The sequence below is a fragment of the Piliocolobus tephrosceles genome, chromosome 14 (assembly GCF_002776525.5).
Source record: "Piliocolobus tephrosceles isolate RC106 chromosome 14, ASM277652v3, whole genome shotgun sequence".
NCBI classification, from domain to species: domain Eukaryota; kingdom Metazoa; phylum Chordata; class Mammalia; order Primates; family Cercopithecidae; genus Piliocolobus; species Piliocolobus tephrosceles.
Genome location: NC_045447.1, coordinates 32,153,782 through 32,174,925, shown reverse-complemented (window position 1 = coordinate 32,174,925; position 21,144 = coordinate 32,153,782). Strand labels below are relative to the sequence as shown.

Here is a 21,144-nt window from a genome sequence, read left to right as displayed (position 1 = left end):
GCGGCCGCGCTCCTCGCACCGCCTTCTCCGCAGGTCTTTATTCATCTCATCTCCCTCTTCCCCTTCTCCTTCTCCTTTGCCTCCTTCTCCTCCTCTTCCTCCCCCTCCTCCACCACCACCTCCTCCTCCTCTGCCGCCGCCACCTCCTCCTCTTGCATCTCACTGGCCTGGCTCTGAGTGACAAAGACAATGTCCCAGCCTTAACTTTGCAACCACCTTGCCTCCTTCTGGGGTTCAGCAGGGGGGATGGGGGACAGCAGCAGCAGCCTCAGCATCTCCTCCAGCTTCTCCTTCTGCTCTTCTCGAGCTCTTGGATAATTCTTCCTCTTTTTTCCCCTAGCCTTTTTCCTCATTTCTTTCTTTCTTTCTTTCTTTTTTTCTTCCTCTCTCCTGCACGTTGTTGTTGTTATTAGAAAGGCTTCGCGCACCCCCTGGTGCTCCGGCGTTTTGTGTGGCAGGAGAAGATTGTCTTCCTTCTCTCTTTCTGTCTTGCTTTCTCTCTCCCCCTGGTTGCTCATTATTCAGAGAGAGACACAGAGGGAGGGAGAGAGAGAGCGCGCGAGGGAGAGGGAGGAGAGGAGAGAGAAGGAGAGAGGGGAGAGAGAGTGAGAGGGAGAGGGAGGGAGGGAGAGAGAGGGAGAGGGAGAGAGACGGATATCTCAGGTCATCTGCAGCTGCAGCGAGTCTGAGGAGCCGAGGAAGGCAGGGAAGATGGCGATCCTCCATTGCTGAGACCCGGCAGAAGCACATGAGACTCCCAAACAACTTCCACAACAATAACCCGAGCAGGAAGAGGAGAAAGAGAAAGAGGATAAGGAGGCGGTGGGGCTGGAGAACCCGAAGCACCTCCCGGCGCCGGGACGCTTCTTCTGTAAGTTACTGCAATTAACAACCACCTCGGGGTGGTCCGAGTGCTCCGGGGAAGAGAGCGCGGGGTGGTGGAGGCACAAACGCGCTCATTCATTCGGCCAAGGAGGGTTGGAGGAGCGGGGAGGAGAGGAAGTAGCCTGCATGGACTGGCTGTTGGAAGAGGAGAAGAAGCGAGAGAGAAGAGGAGGAGGGGGAGGAGGGAGAGCAGGAGGGGGAGGAGGAAGAGGAGGAGGAGAAGCGAGGGAGGAAGAGGAGGAGGAAGAGGAGGAGAAGGTGGTAGTGGTGGCAGTAGAGGTGGCTGTGCTTTTCCTGCTGGCTGCTCCTTCTGCTGGGGGGAGTGAGCGCGGTGGCTTAATTAATTTCGTGTAGTTCTATGAAGAGAAGAGAAAATGAAAGATGAGTGAGAAGAGAGCTGGAGGCTTAGGACGGATGCTCCGAGTGTGAGGACAAGAGTAGGGACAGAGAGGGGGGCGGAGGGCGGGAGGCCGGAGACCTGAGCCGAGAGCCAGAGGGAGCAAGCGAGGGTCAGAGGAGGGAGAGCTCCGAGCGAGCGGCCCCGACCTGAGCGGGTTGACCTCTTTCTTTCTCTGTCCCTCTCCTTCCTTTCCCCGCTCTGTCTGCCTGTCCCCCGCCCGATGGCAAAGCCGTGCGGATTGGCACCCCCCCCCCTTCCTCAGGTATTTGGCTCTCTCTTGCTCTCTCTCTCTCTCGCGCTCTCTCTCTCTCTCCCCGAAGTTGGGATGCGGGGTCGGGATGTGTCGGGGGGTGGCTGCTGCAGCTGCTGGTGCCGGTGCTGCTGGTGAACAGAGAGGCGAGGAGCGGGGGGCACCGGCCGGGTGGGGGGCGCAGGTTCAGGAGCGGCTGAGGAGCTGTCTCCAGGCTGGAGGTTCAGAAGCGTCTGGTGGAGGAGGACAACGGTTTCTGGAGAGGAGAAGCCATTACACACGCTTGGCTCTCCTGAGGAAGGGAGAAAGGAAGGCAGGGGCCTGGGGGGGGCGTCTCACTCCTGGTGCAGTTCCCAGGGGTCTGCCCTCCTTCCAGGCACGAGGGGAAGCCGCAACCGCCCCCCATTGGAGCAGCCCCTCTTTCCCTTTCTTTATCTCCCTGTCCTCCATTTGCAAGCTGTCTGCTTTGGTTCCAGTCCAGACTCCAAAACACAAAGCTCCTTCTCACGTTCATTCTCCAGGCTGTTCACCATTCCTGAAGGAACCCTCATTTTCTTTTCATTGTAGCTTCTAACCTACAGAGAGGGAGGGAGGGAGGCTGCCTGGAGTTCCTTTTATATTCCTCCCCAACCAAGAAAAAAAAAAAAGTTTCATTTTTAAGCACGCGTCTGGGATGGGGAAAGACCAACCAGTTGGGGCTTTCTCCCAGGGCTCCCGGGGGCTGTGTCTGAGTGTCTGTGTTGGCTGTTTGGTTTGCTTTGGTTTTGTTTCTGGAGGTTGCTTGCAGGTTTTTGGAGGAAGTGACTAGTTTGGTTAAGAGCTGGGAACTGAGTCAGGTAAGCCGTGTCATGTTGTAACTCCACCAGAAAATGGAGGAGAGCGGGTTTCCAGGAGACAAAGCTGAGATGAGAAGTGTTTATAAAATTATGGATGTCTCCATTTTGAAGCTCTGTTGGTGATGGCTGGAGGAGGAGGAGGCTTGCTTGCCTACTCCTTCTCTCTTTCCAGAGGGAAACCTTGTGGTGGTTCCTCACTATCTATTCATTATGCAAGGAAATGAGGGCTTTTAAGGGTTCCTCAGATTTTTCTCCACCAAAGGAGTGCTTTCACAAGTTGTTGAGGCGTTTGTTTCCATTTTAAAGTAAACTTTTGGAATTTTTTTTCTCCTTTTGAGTGGACCTGAAGGGTTTTGACCTCCTTCAGGAAAGGCAAGGCAAAAACCTTAAAACATTTCCACTGAGGTCTTCACACAACTTTAAACTGCTCCAGGTCTCCTGAAAGTCACCAGGAAGTGTGATTTCCTCCTTGTGAAGATGGTGATGGCCCTAAGCTGAGATTTTTTTGAGTTCTAGGGCTTGGTTATCATCATGTTTTGATGCATTGCAAGACTTTATTGTCTGATTTGGGTTGATTTCTGCAAATATTAAAAATAATAAGAATAATCCTGCAAGATCTCAGAGGAACTCTAAGACTGACTAACACCAGTTTCTCCAGGTTCTCCATTTCTCTTCAGGTCGTTCCATTTGTATGTTAGGCCTTCTTTTAGTTTCTTTGTTTCCCCCTTTCCCTTTCCTTCGGCTATTTTGTTCTGTGTTCTGAAGTACTCTAAGTCTTCAGAAATACCAGTATGTCTTCTTAACAATGTCACTATGGAAACAAATTTGAAAAACACAATGTCAGTTGAGAAAACCTTATGTCCAGGTATCTTCACCTTTTTAATTGGGAGGAATTTATTAAACACGTAGGAAGACATTTTGTGAGGATAATCTGAAAAAAGGACCCAGTCCTACCCTTGTCCACGCAGTGATGGGAGCTCTTCACATATTAGTTCTAGAGAATGTACATAATTGACCCAAACGAAGAACTAAATCCCGAAATGCTTCAGGAATTTATAAAAGCCAACCATGAAGATGTTGCTTTTCCATTAGGTGAGGTAGCCATCTTGAGGATGAGGGAAGATGTTGGAAGAATTTTAGATGAACTGTTGAAGATAGGTGAGGAGGGCTCCACGGTGGAATGAAAACTTGGAGGAGATTCAGAACCAATTAATATACTCTAAGGAGGCTAATTGGACCTTGCTTTCAACTAAGAAGAAATATAGAAAGGTACCAGCTTCAACAGAAATAAGGAACACATTGGTGAGCAACTTATAACAGCATTTTTCTTGCTTTGCTTTCTCATTATGTGTCAGATTTTTGTGTGTAAAGTTCCTTATGTCTACAGTATTTTTGTGCATATTGAAGTGGTTTTAGATTCCAGATGTAATTATATTCTGTTGAGTAGCTGGTAGCACTGTCACTCAGTAAATGCACAGTGCTGTATATGACAACATCACATTTTTCAAACCAAACTGTTGTGTCATTAATTGAGGGTTATTGTTCTTCTGAGGGGTGTGAAAGGAGAGGGGAAATACATGGTTCTTTAGCTGATAATTGTCCATGGTCAATGAAGTAAAACCATGTTTGTGCAGACAAAAATGTATGGTTTCAGTTGATGTGTATGCTCATTTAAAAATACTTCTGTTAGATCTCTGCTCCTTTTTGAAAAACCTAGGCCCCTCCAAGGGCACTTTAAAAATATCCTACTTGGAATCATAACTTTTATTATTCATTTTTGAATGTAATCTTTTGATCCCATTACTTTTGCTCTTAAGTGAAATTTCACCAATATGATATTTAAATTTGCTAATGCATAAATGGATGCACCAAACTGGGTGTCCAAACTGGGAAGTTCAGATGCAGTGGATAAAGAGTTATTTGGAAAAGTAATTACCAGATAATTTTACATCTAATTAACCATGTATGTTTCTGTAAACGTAAGTACATTATATATTGATCTTGAAACAAACTTTCATGATACCTTTTTTTATTGTTATTGATAGCAGGACAATTGGTTCATTTGCTTATTTCAGCAGGGGGGAAAAATCTGACTGGTTGTCAGTCCAGCTGTTTGACTCTCCACATTTTTTATTTTGCAAGCAAATGTTTTGGGGTCTTAGAGTTGAACTTTTCTGGAAGGGAAAAATAGGTATTTAAGAGGCATCTTGGAATTTGGGAGTGCGTTCTAACTGGTTATCTAAGACACATCCATCTCTGATGCCCTTCACCAACATGGCAAACACCATAATATTTAAGGACATAGTTTTTTGAGTTTTTCTAGACATAACCATTTGAATTAAGACAAGTATTTTGAATAAACCATTATGAGAGAAATAAAAAGTATTAAATCAGACATTTTCATTTAATGTCAAAGCTCAAAGATCATTTTTGTTTATGAAACAAGTTCATGTGGCTTATTATGCAAATTTTTGCCATGGCTCTAATATATCACAAGGAGAAATCATGGAGAAATATTTGCGAGCTATAATGCACACTGCCATAAGAAAAATTCTTGTTGTACTCTCACATTCCATAATATTTCTCATATTGGATTTATGTCAGTCTAATTCATTGACCACATTCCCCGAGGAATTGTTTTTCCCCCTTACTCTTTGGAGTTGGAGACAACTTTTAGAGAAAAAAAAAAAAAAAACTTATCTACTCTTCCTAATGAGTCTTCCGGAAGACAGCAGAAGAAAAAAAATCCAACTCTACTAATGGACTTTAGAGTACTTGTGGTCGGTTTTCCTGAAAGAAAGGAATGGTAAAGTTGCAATGGGAAAGAGTCCTTTTTTCTGTGTGATGGAGTTTAATAGGGTCTACTCTGTCTTAAATTATTCCTTGATGTTGCGATTTCTTGGTTAAGGTAACCTTACTTATCTTCTTTATGGTATGTGCCTTTTTCAGACTTACACTTCACTACATCATGAAATTGACAAAACTGTATCAGCTATTCTGAACTGATAATTGGAGAACAGAGATGCTGTTTCATAATGCTGCAGTCACAATTAGGAGATACATAATGGACTCTTACTACTAAGGATCTGGGATCTGATATGAATGTATGACTGGGGGGGTTGGTATATTCAACAGAAGTGAAGGGAGAATATTTCCATGACTCAAAGCTAAAATCCAGTGAACTGAAAAAAAAAAAAAAGTCAGTGTATGTGAGTGTATGTAAAAGCAAGTATCTTGTGAGTTTCACATGCTTATGGAGTATGATGGCTTTGAGAGAGACATTAGCTGGGTATTGGTGACCTATTAATTGATTATGAGAAAACAGAGAGGAGAGTAGATAATGCTAGAAGAAAATTCCTGTCCTTGTGTGATATGCCAAGACATCTGGCAGATGTTATGTTGGGCCCTAAGGAATGGACAGTTTAATTTTAGCCCTAGCAAGGAAATGGGAAGTTCTAAGCTCTTTTAATAGCACAAGTCTTAGTTTGGGGAAGGTTGCTTAAAAAAATAAGAAAGAAAGGAAAAGAGGCACTTACTGTTATGTGGAACAACTCTAGGGAGTAGGGAGTGAAAACTGAAGTTTCGGGATGAGGAGCAAAAATATTATTTCTCACGTAGAAATTAACATAAAATTATTTTAAAAGTGACAAATATGTACACTATAAGTAAGGACTATTGGGTATTTAATATTCACCAGGCAGAACTTCCAATTTGGAAGCTAGTTGTTTTAGGCCCTAGATCATTTAGTTTAAGTCTCCTCCCTCCACTTGCATTATACTGAAGAGGAAACTGGCACAAAGACATGAAGTGACTTGCACAAGGTCAGAAAGTTCAGTTGTAACCAAGCCAGGCCTAGAACTCAGGTCGGCCGACTCCAGCCTAGTGCCCTTTCCACTACCCCATTGCATTTGATTCTTGAGGGTTGTGAAATAGCGGCTCTCTTCTCCAGGGCCCACGGCTTTCTGAGAAACTCTGTGCTCATACACTAGTGGGCAGGAGTATGAACTTTTCTTAGTTGGATTTAACATGCTGGGGAGCCCAGGGTTGAGCGTGGTTTCATTCATAGATCCAGAGACCAATTTTGTTCATGTGACATTCAGTAAAGTGTTCGCTCCTGAGTTTGCAGCTGTACTTTTCTTTTCATTTTTGCTGCTCTCTTCTCTCATTCCATCATCCAAGGGCTTGGGAGCCCTTTTCAAATGCCCTTCTTTGGAAGTTTGTGTGAGTCTATTGCAACTTACAATAGTGCCCACAATTGGACTCTGAGGATCTATTTTGCAACGTGGTGCAGATTTAAATTGGCTCCTTTCAGAGATGCCATTTTGTAATACTGATGAATGGCTGAGAGGGTGAAATCCAGTCTGAAACACTTACTGGTGGTTTTCCAATATTCTTACTCATTCAAAATGTGCCCTCCATGTATCTTCTTGGAGCCCAACTCTCTTGCAGACCAATGGCTAACCTTTTCCCATTTTCCCACTATTCATGAAATCATCCTTAAAGTGACTTTTAACAACACAAACAACATTTAACCATGGGCAACGGGACAGTCCTGAAAGGAAAGGTGCAATGGTTTTCCACTTCTGTCTTCTTGGATGAGCAAAAGTGATTTTGTAGAGAAGAAGAGTGATGTTTGGAAGTTTCCACATTTCCTAAGCTCCTTCCAAACGAATGCATCAATTTTTAATTCAGGAGGCAGTCTGGAGAAGGTAGTGCTGGATGTGGACTTCTGGCAGAAACACAGTTAACGCTGTAAACAGTTGAACCTCAGTGTGGCACTCCTCCAAATGAGTTGACTGTCGAAAATAAAATGTTCCAGAAGAACTGGGAGAACAGGAAAGAAGTTAAAACAGCATGGTTTGCATGCCAGTACTAAAGGAAGAAGAAAAAAGTTTGGGTTGTGGGGGCATTGGAGAGAAGATAATTGTAAGTTGAACTGTCTCTTGGATTTATAAGACCCAGGAGAAGTTCCCAAATGTGGGAAAATGGGTTTTTATGAATTTAGATTGTATTTGCATTATGCTAGGAAGCTCTTTTGGATTTTTTTCCCCCTTGAACTTTGTATTTGGAGAACTGCACACACTGATAAAAGGGAAATCCATTGGAAGGAATTTGGATGTACATTTTGTGCTTGGAAATGCTATCATAAAATTTATCGTTTTTCTAAGTCCTCCTATCTTCATCAGCTGAAGCACATATAGGGTTTTTAAAGTCTTTGGATGTGTGTATGATTCCAACACAAAGTTAATTATTTTCGTGGCTTAGAAGGATAGAGTGGTGTGGTGTGAGGAGGTGCTAGTATTGTCACCTACAAATGCATTGCCTTTTACTTCTGGTGAGCAGATTACTTGGTGTCTTCAAAGCATTCTTGCCTAATTCCTAGCTGGAGACATTTTTTCTTGAGTTATTCTTGGAGAGAAGGTTTTTTTTGTGTGCCAGGTCATGGGTATTTTGGTATTGATTTCCTTGCTTTCATGTGTTTGCTTGTTCAGTTTACTGCATGTTGCTTCTGGATATTAATAAAATACTTGTGCTGTGCCTGTCCACATCTTACCCCCAACCTTATTCAAAGAGTAGACCCTGTTCTTTAGGGTGAAAGGAAGTTTGATAGGTACTTATTTGTTCAAAAAATAAATACTTGAAGATGAGAACTGTATAATTCAGGAAGTTATTTGCTAGACCTTCACATAGACAAATTTTAACAAAGACCACACCAGGAAAGATGGAGAAAATTCTACTAGGAACCAATAGATCCTGATTAAAATGTTTTTAGGATCACTTAGTAGGAAATTAAACATTTGCCCAAGATGAGGAAGCGAAGTATTACCTTTGGATTCAGCTTGGTTGGAGCACAAAAGGAGCTGTAGGCCCAGGTGAGACAACTATGTCAGAAGTAATTAAGCCCAGGATTTGTGGAGAGGCTTAGCCGCCACAGAGCCCAGCTGGGGAAGGCCAAACTTACTCTCTTAAGTTCTCGTCTGGGCAGTTGAACCAGAACACACGCTAAGGCCTCCAGATTTTGGAATTCTTCTTTTTCCTGTTCTGATTTAAGAAGGTAATGCCATTATTCTTTGGTTTTGCTCATGCCAGCTGAGTGCCTCTCTTTTGAACTGGGAAATGCCAGAGACTAGGGGATGGGAGCCATGTCCTCTAAGGGAAAATTCTCCCCGTTAACACTGCAAATGTGCTTTAACATTGTCCTTATTACTCCAAAAATAATTGTGCAGTGGCACAATGTGGGATACTTGAAAGATGTTTGCTGCACAAAGGTTCCAATACTCACCTGCAGATTAAGAAATGAGTTTCTAAACCATCTCATTTCTATTGCTAATGAAAAGCTTTGGAAGGCACCTGTGAATTAGAGCTCCAGCTGCTATCATGGTAGGGAAGTTAGGCCTTGAAAGGATACATGGATTAGCCCGTCAGAAAAGCAAACAGTAGCATCAGCACAAGTAGAAAATAGACAAGGTTGTTAAAGCTAACAGGAAAGTAGGCTAAAGCATTGCTGTAATTATATGGTGGAAATTTGCTGGGAAGGAGTGACTGGTTGGATGGGAGAAGGAAAAAAAGAAGAGAAACAGGAAAATAATGGACTAGCCAAATTGAAGAAGTCTGTCCACTGGGAAGAGCCTACGGGAAGAAGTAAGGCATTGCTTTTAAGAAAGCAATATAGCAAGTAGAAAAAGACCTCGTAATTTGGTACCTAACACGTGTGAAATATGAAGACCAGTGCTCAGATCCACATTCTTTGGCCAGTTCCTATTGTAAAAAATAGAATTGGGTTTGGAGGACAATTTATGTGACTTTGGGGTTACAATTACAGCCTTTCTGATAAAGGACAGATGGAAACTCAAGGGAACTGGTTAAGTAGGCCTAGGTGGAGATTTTCCTGGAAAATGAACGAAGTAGAGAATAGAGCACAGCAGAAAATAGCTGCATTATTAATGGGTAGAAAATGTGATAGTCCTCTCTAAAGTGATCCATAGAGCTTCTCTACCTACGCCGTGGGTGTTAGAAAAAATGAAGAACAAAGACATGCCTTTTCAGAGGGGAAAGGAATGGACTACTACTTGGCGTCAGTTTGGGATTCAGCCATTGGCTTGAGCCAAGCGTCACAGGCTGGTCTGTCCATCCGGTCCCAGCATTTTAAAATCCAAAATAAGGCCACTGTGGTCCAGAATGTTTAGCCATTCTAATCCCTGATTACATCATCCCTCTGTGTTATGACTAATTAGTCAGCAGTTGAGCACCATTCAACCCAGATTGCCATGGGCCTGTTGGAGGGGTCCTTCGTTTGGGGTACAATTTGAATGCTGGGTTATAGCTGAAGATGACCAAAGATAGATTCCAGCTACAAGTACTTATCACCCAGAATCTTTTCTCTTCAGTGTTTTCTATCTTAGTCTTCTTTGAAGACTAATTAGTATTTAATAACAATAAGTGGGAAGGGATTCTTTGTAGAAGAGACCATTTTCTTTTTCTTTTTTTTTTTGGAGACAGTCTTGCTCTGTCACCCAGTCTTGCACTGTCACTGGAGTGTAGTGGCACGATCTCAACTTACTGCAACTGCCACCGCCCAGGTTCAAGCAATTCTCCTGACTCAGCCTCCCAAGTAGCTGGGACTACAGGCACAAGCCACCATGCGCAGCTAATTTTTTGTATTTTAGTAGAGATGGGGTTTCATCGTGTTGCCCAGGCTAGTCTTGAACTCCTAAGCTCAGGCAATCCTTACCTGCTTCAGCCTTCCAAAGTGCTAGGTTACAGGTGTGAGCCACCGTGCCGTCCTCAGAAGAGACCATTTTAATTTGAATATCAGAGTTCAGCTGCAAGAACTTCTCCCCTTTGTGCTGTCAATTGAATATTGTCTGTTCTAATATTGGGTAAGAACAATAGAAAATAAATATGATTGCTTCATCAAAAAAATCTGCCAACTCTACAGAGTGGTGGGAATACCACATAGGACCTTTAAAAATGTTGTCTTCCCTCCTGGACTGACTCACAGTTAATACTGGACAATGGTTTTTATTTTTTTCTAACATTTAATATGAACCAGGGACTGTTCATAGGGTACAGGAAACTGAGGTTTAGGGAGGTAAAGTAATTTAGCCAAAGTCATGAGGCCGCAAAGTAGGGGAGCCAGGATTCACATGAATGGGGGACTGCCTCCACAGGCCTGGCTCTCAACTGGTGGGACCCAGCCTTGGTTATTACTTCATCTGCTAATAGCTTATGTTCTTGATGGTTTATCTCTTCCAGTTGCTTATGTCAGGAGTATATCCTTGGAGTTCTGGAAGGAAATCTGAGAATAATGGAAAATTAATTATAATATATTGGTTGATATGAGATATATGACTTATTGTAATAGCTTGAGGAAGTGTGTTTAACTGAAGAGCGCCCTTTTCTGAATTATAGAGGAGATGATAGGGCAAAAAAGCAAGAGACCATGTAGGGGACACTTTAGGGAATAAACATTTTAAAATTATATCAGACTCAGAAAAACATCAGCCACCTACTTGTTGATGTGCTGTATGACTTTTTTTTTTTTTTTTTTTCAGAAAAGGTGTTGTCCTTTTTTTCTTCATAGGGCAACTTTTGAAAACTCAGTGCCCTGTGTTGGCTCTGGTTACTATCAGCCTGAGAAGTGTTCTCAACAGCTATACAGATGTTTGAAAATTAGTTCTACTCTTCAATGGTCATTTTGGGGCATGGTGCAGATTCTCTTAAAAGTGTGGGTACTAGTACCCCCCACCCCTTTCTGTGATCACCATGTGCTCTGTTTAGATCATGGAGATGTGATGAGTGCTTTGGTTTTATTTGCCTCTCTCTGAAACATTACAACGTAGTAAGGACGTTTATGGATGAGCACAAATGTCCCTAATAGAGTGACACACTGTGCTAAGGGAGATAGAGCAGATCCAGATATCCCTACGGTATCCAGGAGCGTAGCTTTTCTGCAAACGGTGGTTGGACATTAGTTGCTAAGTAGACTCTTCAGCCCTGAAGAAACTAGTGGTGGTTTTATAAAATCTTAACTTTGCTGTGGATCTATTCGGTTGATCTCTGGTCCCCAGACAGACCCATAATCAAAACCTTTGCAGAAGGATAAACACATGTCCTGTTTATAAAGTGTACTAGAGAAGGCCACAAAGTCATCCATTTTTACTTCTCATCCATATCATTATCTACCCAATTTATAAAAACCGTTATTTTCTTAGATAAAGGACTAAAATAGAAAAAAAAAAGCTCAGAAAAAACATATAAAGTGAACAATGGAACTGTATAGTTAGAGTAAAATAGAACTGAAGCGTGTTGTTCTCAGGGTGGAATTTCTAATTTGAGGAATAGGAACTCCATTCAGCCCTGGACAGCATAAACTGTGACCCTAGGCAGTAGCGCTTAGCATTCTAGGATAATCCCTCAGAGAGCAACCTGTCTCAAAGACCAGTTTCTCAATGGGCTTCTTCAGTTTTCCTTTTAATTCTTTGAGGAAACCTACCCAGACTACCCTCAGGAACTGCTTTGCAGGAAACAAGGTGAACTGGGTCAACATATCTTTGTGGATACAGTGAGAATTGGGAATTTGCGAACACGTTCAATGTGAGGGGCTCCATAGGAGAGGAAGCTTGGGATATGTTCTAAGGAGGTAAATGTAGAAAGTTCATGTGTGTAGGCCTGGCAAAGGAATCATTCATTCTCTTGAAAAGAAAACCACATTTTCAAAGACAGATTCTATGATAATTTAAAAAGTACATTGTATAGTTCACATAAAATAGAACGGATTTAAGGAGATGGAATTGTATCCTTCCACTTGTGTGGAAGTTTTTGTCATTCATTCTATCTTCTCCAGTGGCTTTGCCTCCAATTAGCAATTTTGCGGGCCTGAGAACTGAAGTGGTGTTGAAGAACAGATGTCAGCTGTTCCTGAAATTCATCCCTGCCCCATGGTTGACTCAGTGTTTCAGAATACCTCACCCATTCTTTTTCTGACCAGTGGCTGTAGCTTGTTAATAATGAATGAACATCACCCATAGGTCTGAAATTAGCAAGTGTTAAATGTTAGGTGATTATTAGGGGAAAACAAGATAATCTAGTCAGTGGGCTTAATTAGGTTGTGATTGCCCAATTGCTGCTTCATGATAATTATATTCATAACCCCATTTCTAGACGTCAACTACAATTATCAAAATTGACCTCAGCATAGGTAAGTGTTAGGAATCTTATTTGAAGCAGCTCCTCAACGGTGAATATCTGATGTTTCCAATGTGCTTCTGCCTGTTCTTTCTTCCCCTCTTGCCCCCTTTCCATGATCTCTACCCCATCTTAGTAGAAAGGTCATGGCAATATTATTTTGTCTGTGACCATGCACATATTGTATAGCTTGTGTTGGTGTCTACAGAAAAAGAAATTCCTAAGTTTTTAGGGGTCAAGTATAACTGCAGAGCTTTCATAAATCAGCAAATAGGAATCTTGAAGCATAAAAATCCCAAATTGGCTGGATTGTTATTTTCCTCAGCACATGAAACCTGTTAAGTCGATTGAATATGATTCATTTGAATAGATCTTTTACTTTATAAGGCATAATCTTAAAATGAAAAAGAGAGTCATCTGTGTTTAAGATAATGCCTTAGCAACATGATCACTAAGATTTGAGGGAACTGTAAATCGAGAACTTTTAACTTTATATCACCCCTTCCTTTCCTCCAAATTATGAAATTTGCTGCCAGTGTGTTCCGGTATAAAAAGGAACATGTCATTACTAGGGACATTGTTTACTGTTTATCTCCCAAATGAAGTCAATGATTTCCAGGAAATACAAACAACAACCTGTATCAGAAGTGATACAGTATACAGTGTGGGTATGTCAGCGTGACACCATGAATCACTAGGCCAGACTGTCATTTGGCAGCCTTCCCTTTGTGACATGCAGTTATATGGGAAAATAATGCACTTAAAACTTGCATACCATGGCTGAACTTCAGTGCAATACATCTGTCTAAAGAACAACTAGGAACTCAGCTACTGTGTAAATTGCTTTATGTGTATATACATGTATGTATGTATATGTACACACATGTATCTCTATACATAGAGATAGATACTCTCTAGGCACTTATTTTTCTCTAAAGCATCAAGAGTACAAATAGTCATCTCTTAGAATTTCTGGGGAGAAAATGCAATTCTCTGTGCAGGGGTCTCTGTTAAGAAAGTGATGTGTAGTGGGTGGAGTATACTCTTTGGGGCCACACAAGCTGAGGCTGAAATTTGTCTCTGTCCGTTACTAGCTGTGGGACCTTGAGTAAGTCATTTAACCTCTCTGTCCCCATGATTTCCTAGTAAAATAAGAATTATTATAATTTGAATCTGTAGAACTAACATAAGGATTAAAAAATAATATGTGTCTAAGAGTCCTGGTTCATAATGGCCACTGAAAGTGATAGTTTCTTCCTTCCTCACTGATAGAGAAACTGAGGCAGAGATCTTCTCCAGGGCTTTGCTCCATTTATCTATGGTCAGTGTATTAGGTATTTTGTTCTTGGTCTTAAACTCAGTTTTTGGAATCCTGCTTGTTTAATTTTGTGCTGTGTCTCCCTTTCCTGATGAGTAGTCTTTGCTGCAGTTGTCCATTACCAGGTAGACTTTACTACATCTTGAACTGATGGTCTGTGGATGAAGCAGCACTCCTTACTGCTGTGAGTGCATTCAGTAGGAGCTTGTAAACTACCCGAGAATGATGCCATTTCCTCTTGGAAAAAGTACATTTATATGGTAACAACGCCTTCAACCTGACCTTGCAGAGCTATTCCCTGGAGTGTTGTAGGGGAACAATTTTTAATAAACATGAAGTTTTTCAAGCTTTTCAAAGAAAGATGTTATTACTGTTCCTATTGTTTGGTATCATTCTGGCAAAAATGATATGTCTAAGAAAATTGTCCTTATTGCAGAGAAAATATTGGCTGTGCTGTTTATATAAATGTTGTCTGCCTCACTGTTGCTCTACTCACATAGGTATCTCTTAGCCAGTTTGAGGACTGCCCTGTAGCCTGGCTTAGAAATGCTTTGGTTTTCTCTGTGCAAATGTTTATTTTAATAGTCCACATCTACTTGGTTTCACTAATGTACTATAATATCAGATGCTTTCAGACCTTATGGGAAAGGAGACTAATTTTAGAGTGTTTTAAGAGTAGGTGATATTTTAAAATGTGGAAAATGTGGAATGGCGTTGGTAGGGCCTAACCAGACTTACTTTATTGGGTCTGGCCAAAAGGACATTCATTGGTAGCTTTATTGGTGGTGGTGGTATGGTGGTGGTGGTGTGGTGGTGGTGTGGCAGTGGTGTGGTGGTGGTGGTGTGAATGTTAGTGGGAAAGATGAAGAACATGTAAGTGGTTCTTTGGTAAAACCATCTAGTGATTTTCTACCTGTACAAGCAAAGTACTCATGATTTATTTATTTATTTATTTTACTTTTGGGAAATTTCCAGAGAAATAAAGGTGTCCTTGGAATGTTGTTGTTGTTATCATTATTATTATTATTTTTGAGACAAGATCTTGCTCTGTTGCCCAGCCTGGAGTGCAGTGGCATGATCTCAGCGCACTGCAAGCCCTGCCTCCTGGGTTCAAGTGATTCTTCACTTGAACCGAGTAGCTGGGACTACCGGCATGCACCACCATGCCTGGCTACTTTTTTGTATATTTAGTAGAGATGGGGTTTCAGCATGTTGGCCAGGCTGGTCTTAAACTCCTGGCCTCAAGTGATCTGCCCACCTCGGCCTCCCAAAGTATTGGGATTACAGGTGTGAGCCACTGTGCCCAGCCAGAATGTTATTATTTTTTAATTATAAATAAACTTTAGAGTTGCCACATTAACTTTGTGTCCAGAGCTATTTGAGGAGCAAAGAAAAACCTTGTGTTTATTTCCTGGTGTTCAAATCTCTAGGATTCTCCTAAATGAGAGATTTTTGGTCTTCAAAGGGTAGAACTCAAAACTAAAGGAGTAGAGATGTAGCTGTGGCTGTGGCAGTGGTTATTAGTACAGAATGCCCTCAATACAGCAAGAAATACGGTATGAAAGAGTGAGAATTGAATCCTGGACTCCCTAGGACCCCTTAAAGACTGGGAGTGGGAAGCTTGTCCAGTTGGTTACTTTTTTAAGAGAGATATTTTATTTGGGAATGCCACTGTCATATGTGCTCAGTCTTGACATGTTGAAGGATCCTGGTTTATTTGTGACTACAGAGTAGTGGGAAAGTGATTGATTTTGGGGTATGACCTGAATTCACACCCCTGCCTGCCACCTCCTAGCTTTGTGAACCTGGGTCAAGCTCCTAATCGCTCCTCTGCTCCAGTTTCTTATCTTTAAAGTGGAATTCTCTCTCTGGTGAAGCCTGAGAGGCATAATATATGTAAAGTGTTCAGCACCCTGCCAGGGGCCCAGTAAATGACCAACTCTACAGTTCATTTGCAATGATCAATTAGGGGCCACCCAATGACTCTGGTACAGATGGCATGCTCTTGCCATTCATCCAATGCCTGGTTTTACATACTTAGTTAGCAGTTGTGGGATGATGATAGAGTTGGAAAGAATTTAGTGTCTTCATCTTCATGTGTTTTATAGAAGCTGTTTATTTAAGGAACATGTGCCCATATCTCTATTCATTCATTGAACACTTACTGAGCTCCTCCTTTTGAGTACTAAGCATAACTGCAGCATGCCTAGGTGGTCAAACCCAGGGGATATGAGATCTCTCGATCACAGTTGTGTTAGGCTCTTTGTTTTGGTAATTGAGTGATTATGATGGAGATAGGTGTCCTCAGCCACATTCAAATAGCCTGGAGCCAGGGGATGGTGAAGAGTGGTTTAGGCTGTGGGTAGTGGATTCCTGTTTAGATGCATTCATTTCTACATCTTTGTGTGTATATATTTACAATATAATCTGCTAACCATATAGTCAGTGCTGCTGTGGTTCGTAATCTGGCAGATCATTTAAATATTTACTCCAAAATATCTTGTTCTCTGTTGGTGTGAAGTAGAGTTTCCAGTTATTTTTAGGTCATTTTCATCTTAGCAACCCTGTTGGAGATGAACCAGACACGCTGCTGTAAACTGTCCCCACATTTGGATAGAATTTAATAAAGTAAAGTTTAATGGTTTGGTCCCAAGAGGCAAACAGACCATCTGGTTAGCAGAAGGTTAGGTCAAGTATTGCATGGCTGCTGAGAGGGCCACAAACCAGCCCTGACACACTGGTAATGTGTCCAGTTGCTGAATGCATTAAGCATTGAAATGGTGCTTTCAGGTCTGCCGAGCCAGCAGTTCTGTTACCACCGCTGTGACGCAGGAGATAATTCAGCTGGGCAAGCAGCAGCATGGGGGTGGATCTACAGTACAGGATGTGTAATGTCAACATGAAGGATTGGAGCTGGCAGAAGGAAGGGAAGCAGTCATTTCATGCCAGTGCAGGAAGCCTAGAGAGATGCTTTCCACCCACCCCCCCAACCCTGTCTCTTGTCCTCTTCTGGAGCTTTCACATTATGTGTTAAATGATTACCTTGTGCATGGTCCATGGCAAAACTTCAGCTGATTTTTCTGCCTCTTTTGGAACCTGTCAGCATAAACAGAGTAAACCACATTCCACACACATGTAGGGCGGGCAAAGGAAAGAGTTTACTGCCCAGACTGGGAGGAGGAGAAAGGGCTTCATTAGGCAGGAGCATCTTTGTGCTTGAGATGGAATCCCATTGTATGTCCCTTTGTGTTCAGATTTGAGACCGGCCATCCATTCAAAGCCTGCAATCATCTCGGAACATTGTGCTGCAGCTGTAGTCGGTAGAAGGCTGCAGAATGGTTCCAGTGATTCTGCAGAAGCTTAGCAATTACATAATTGCTATGTAACTGGAGAGAGCCATCAGGATTGTCTAGTTCCCCTGGAAAGAAAGCTTCTACAATTTGAGGGGTAGATTGTTTTCCCTTGTTAAACCTGAAAGCTGATGAGCAAGTACATCACACCACTAGGCTGAAACCAGGTCCTCTCACTGGCATGAGAGGGGAAGAAATTCACAAGTACACTTGGCTGGACATTCAGTGGACTTCACAGCTGTGTTAAGGGGAGAGAGCGCAACTCACTGACTCTTGGAATCGTGGATCCTTGTAGCAGTTTAACATGATATTTAACTTGTTTCCAATATCCGAGACTGTGTTCTATATGCATTCAAGGCATGGAGTATTCCAGAGCTTTCCTAGGAATGGGACACAGAGTTTCTCGTAATCACCAAGAGCCCTCTCAATTTCTGCCACCCGCTCAGGAGGATTTTCACAGCCTCTCTTGAATGAATATTTGCCTCAGATGCTGATCAGTGGAAGCACTGCAAAGCCTGACTCTTCAGATATTCCTAAATGCTGAAATCTTCTCGGCGTCAGCTCATGATGCTGTCTGAGTCTGTGCAGTCCAGGAGCTGGGACAGACTGGACGGTTTGCCTGTGAGAACTTCACAGTGCAGAAATGAATTCCTTCTTTCAGCTACCTCACCACTTGTTTTCTTTCCATAGCTTAGAAAACTTTGAGGTGGTGTTGGCTAAATGTAGGTACGAGGGCTGCATTAAACCAGTGAGAAGTCCAAGGCTCCATTTCATCCCGTGTAAAACACTCATCTAAAATTAGCCACATCTCCTAACCCAAGTGTGGACTTTGTGTTTGTTTATGTTAAGTAGCTCTAAATTTCAGTGATCCTGCCTTTCTGGTGTCAGTTTTGTGGAGCTGCTAGAATAGAAAGAGTGGTTGTTGGGATATAATTTTATTAATGGTTTAAGTTGGGCCTTTTATAACTGATACTCATCTCTATTTCTCTATTTAAATGTGTTTGTAGTCAGAACTTCAGTCTAAGGGAAAAGTAAAACATTTTGGTTCCTTTGTGAATTAAAAAGGAATGTCTAGTAGGCAGTGTGGGGACCTGGACTCCCAAGATGGATTGGGTGCACAGATTCTTAGACCTTTCACCTTTAGACCTGTACGTTACTCTGTACCTCCTGGGTTTAACTCCGAGGTTGATAGATACGAATAGTTTCTTTAAGAATTCTGATTCCTACAAAACAGTATTGGCAGGTTTTCAAGGAGCCAGCCTGTCTCAGCACTGAGGTTTTATTTTGTAACAATTTGGAGGGGTATAGGATCACCCATGGTGACCCTTTCCTGCGTCATTCCAGGCAGGCCTTGGCATGCTTCGCCAGATGAGTAAGGACGAGGACAGTTGGCAGGAGGACCTGCTGAGTTCATCTTGCTTCATATCTTAGGAACTGGCTTGACCCTGTTCCATCATCAGTGTTTGGGCCCTCTGAGAAACTCGAGACCATCTTTTCAAACACTAGACCTGGAGATTATGTTGAGAGCAGCAGCGTGCACTCATATGAGGGAGGAGCACTTGATTCTAGCGCAGAGGACACATTGAAGGGGGACCCTTTTCTGTCAGTATTGGTAGGCCTGTGAGGACCTTGGTGGTGAGGGCCATGGTGTATAGTGGAAAGATCATAGACCTCAGAGCCAGTGAGTAACTGGGTGACCTTGAGGGAATGATTTAATCTTTGATCCCCAATTTCCCTATCTGGAAAAAAAATCCACTTTGTAAAGTTCTTATGAGGAATAAAGGAAATCAGGAAAATAAATCTCTGGTGCAGAGCTTGACATATAGTGGACACATAAAAAAAATCCTGATTTTCTTTCTTCCCATCTTTGAGTTTTTATTAAACACTTATTATAGGTAGAGCACTGTTAAACAGTGACTATCTGATTAGAAGTCAGAATATACCTGAGTTTTACATGAAGTCCCAATTGAGCGCTCCTTGAAGCTTGTACTGGTGAGATTGGTAAACATATACCTTCTTGGCTAAAGAGGCTGAGCAGTATTTTTTATTATATGGTGACTTTTCAAAGCCAGTGTGCTCCCCTCTGAAACATGACTCCAAAATCTGGTAAAAGGGAAGACAAGCACCTTACCCTCTGTTTGTGCTATCTTGAACATTCTGTAATAGATTATATATTAAATTCCTTAGATGAGGTTCTGGTTTTTTGTTTTGACTGTTGCTACATGACTAACTCCTCTATAGTAAACCTGAAATTTTCCAAGAATGGCACAGATGTAAGCTATTTGATTATCTAGAATCCAAATGTCTTAACAGTTTTAATGTGTTACAAGCCTTTTTTCTGCCACCTCTAGTCCAGTGTGCAACTCTGTGTTGGTACGCAGGAAGCCTTATTGACTGGTTTCAGGAAAAAGATCTTATTCAGTTAAAATTTAGCTGATCAACTTTGAAGGCCAACCACTGATTTGTTTCATAATGAGTTCCTGAGCAGGACTAGACTAGAAGCTACAGAAAGGCAGGCACAGTCTCCCTCGTTCACTAGTGCCTTGAGCAGTGCCTAAAACAGATGTACACAATCAAAATGTATGGAGTCTATAAATCAAACCTAGCATTTTAAAAACTGTCATATTGCTCCTAAATATCAGTTCCTTAAAAATGCCTACATATCTGAAACAAAATAGTCTCTTAGTTGCTTCTGAGCAGTCATTGCTGCCTGAAACATCACTTAGACCTATAGCATTCAATTAAAAAATGAAAGTTAATGTAAGTTCTCAATCAAAGGAAACTACCCGCCTCTACAACCCATATTATATAAATTTTGAAGTAAGAATGTCTTAACAGTCTAGCCATTTATTGACCTAATATTTGTAAATGGTCTGTTTGGGCAGGTAAAAAGATGTAATGCAGTGTTTGGAACAAGAGAATTTTTTTTTTCCTTTTTATTTCCTTTTTTTTTCTTTTTTACTGTATAATGTCCCTCAAGTTATGGCAGTGTACCTTGTGCCACTGAATTTCCAAAGTGTACCAATTTTTTTTTTAACTGTGCTTCAAATAAATAGAAAAATAGTTACAATATTGATCTTCAACTTTGCCATTCATGCTTCTATGCACGTTAGGTTAGGTATTCCACATTGAAAGCATGAGAGTGTCTAGGCCTTTGAATGGCATATACCATTTTTGGGAAATGTATCTGGAGGCTAAGTATTGCTTTCTACAAATAACTGCCCCCTTTGTTTTAAAAAGAAGAAATGCATATTGAAGTAGTTACATGATTTGTTTGGCATATAGGAAGCACGCTAGTGCTGAGTATTTTTTAAATGGTTATGTAAGCAAAGCTGAACTGTAAATCTTCATTCAGGAATATGTATTAAGATTGTGGAATGAGTGTGGGACAATTGGTAGGGGGTGACAGTGGGTTTGATTAAATGGATCTTTTATGGCCCTGTGATCTGTCCTTTACTTGAAAGCTTTTGAAAAGTGGAAAGATCATTTTGTTGCATTTCCCCATTTCTTGTTTTTAAAAGACCAACAAATCTCAAGCCCAATAAATGGCTTGTATTGAACTTTTACATTTGAATTAAAGATTGTTAAACATGAAAAAAAAAAAAAAAAAAAAAAGGTCTAACAGTCTAGGTTAAAGCAGCCAAGGAGAATTTGTTTGTTGGTAGCTTTTGAAAGATACTAATGTGAGGATGACATTTTACTAGTATGATCCTGAATGATTCTTCAGTGCATTGTAGAGTTAAATTTCATAGAATTGAGTGTGAAACATTGGAGAAGAAAAATTCAAACTCAAGAATATTCAGTGATTCAAGGCCATTGGTTCTGCAGGAAACTCATTTGCAGTTTTATATGAAAGAGGAAGATAGGTCTTTTTCCAGGACTTTCTTTGACCTATTAAGTCTAAATGGATGGTGGCA

General features: G+C 41.6%; 1 protein-coding gene across 2 annotated transcripts in view; it reads left to right on the top strand.

The window, feature by feature from the left end:
- The first annotated feature begins 612 nt into the window (after nt 1–612).
- ZNF462 (zinc finger protein 462) overlaps nt 613–21,144 on the top strand; it is a 151,105-nt gene continuing 130,573 nt past the window's right edge. Inside the window, exon 1 of one of the 2 annotated variants that reach the window (XM_023202278.2) lies at nt 613–871. The gene's annotated coding sequence lies outside the window, so the exon portion shown is untranslated. The remainder of the gene's footprint in view (nt 872–21,144) is intronic. The other variant, XM_023202283.2, reaches the window with a different exon arrangement.